We start from the raw sequence: 1,605 nt of genomic DNA, 5'->3' as shown, positions 1-1,605 counted from the left end.
TCTTGGCACCAATTCGATGGAGATCTACTTATCGGATTGGATGGATCTGATGATAGGATGAGCTTCCCTCTTAAGCTTGCTCAACCGATATAGGGATCTGTGCACAGAGCTTTAGAACGAGTATTTGGTAGGTTAGATGTGAGACTCACCTCTCGGCCTTGTCTCGTCTTCTTCCCAGATCTCTTCACTTAAGCACTCAGCTCAGCCTTTTCTCTCAATACTTCAGCAGCAATTAGCCCCGTATCAAGTAGCATAAGTTTTCTCTTAAATCTATGGGGTATTTGTAGGTGCAGGTCTTTGACTCCGACCTTGTGGTCCCCACTGATTGTTATGGTAATCCCAAAGATGGAGGAATAATTATTCCTTTTGTTATGCAATCAGACCGTCAATTCTGCTCAATCGTTAGTTGTGCACGTGTCTCAATCCTCTGCTTTTGCGTTGCTCAGCTGCATCTTTTGATCGTGAGTTCGCATGCGGTGTTGTTTTTATTATCGCATGCGGTTGAAATACAGCTCTGGATCGACTGTCGCATTGCTGCGTTATTGTGGTAATTTTCTTTTCATTGTTGATTGACGGGCACAATGTGATAGAGATGCGTTGATCAACTTTGTGTGAGCCATGAGCACAAGCGGTGACTTGGTTTCCTACAAAACAGAGTAAAATTCGGCTTGTCTTCCATCTTTATGGTGTTAGTGGGTGTAATTGCAATCATTTATAATTATTTTAATTCTGAGCTAATTTTCATACAATCGGCGCATATTTACAAACTTTTGGCCGCAATATCTAAATAAGGTGGCTTAAATAACTTGTATTTCTACAAGTTATCACACCCCCAAATTTAGATATATGCTTGTCCTCAAGCATATCTTCTACTCAGGAAATCATGCTCAATTCCTATCCTATATTTTTGCGACGATTGGTTCCTCTGAATGTTACACTTAGGCACATTACTCGACATTGCAATTTCCTTCTATCCTTGCTAATTCTTAGGAAGCCCTACTTTATTCTTCTATAGGACAAAATTCTGCTCAAAGATGCTTTTCTAGTTTTCAAAATAGAATGTTTATCTCTTCTTTGTCAAAATAACTTGATGTATCTATATGCGTTGAGCAAAACTTTGTGTCATTTATTTATTGGTCATGGTTACACTCTTCGTTTTGGCTTATCCCCACGGGTGTCATGTGGACATCCAACTACGCTTGTTTGCCAATTTCAACTTTAACTCATGAGATTCAGAGAAGTTGTCTCTTGCTTTCTTTTATTTTTCTTTTCATATTGCATTGTTCTTGGAATCCCACCTTCGTTTTGGCTTTCTCCTACGGGTGTCATACGAACATCCAACTACGAGCAGGCTCCTTTTACAACTAAACTCGTATCAGGTTGGGAATATTTTTTATTTTTCCCTTGCGCTGACATTGGAGTTTTGCATACTTTTTTTTTCTTTTTTTTTTCTTTTTTGAATAGGGATGCATTTTCTTAAATACTGCATATTCTTGATCGCATCTGCTCAGACCTTCCCCACCCCTAAATTTACAGATGAGCAAGGTCCTCATTGCGTTGTTCGGATAGACTAGACAAACACTTAGAAGAAAATTTCAAAAAGAA

Source organism: Benincasa hispida, unplaced genomic scaffold (assembly GCF_009727055.1).
Source record: "Benincasa hispida cultivar B227 unplaced genomic scaffold, ASM972705v1 Contig220, whole genome shotgun sequence".
In the NCBI taxonomy this organism is placed as follows: Eukaryota; Viridiplantae; Streptophyta; class Magnoliopsida; order Cucurbitales; family Cucurbitaceae; genus Benincasa; species Benincasa hispida.
The sequence above is the reverse complement of the archived record's forward strand: the minus strand, read 5'-3'. Positions refer to the sequence as shown.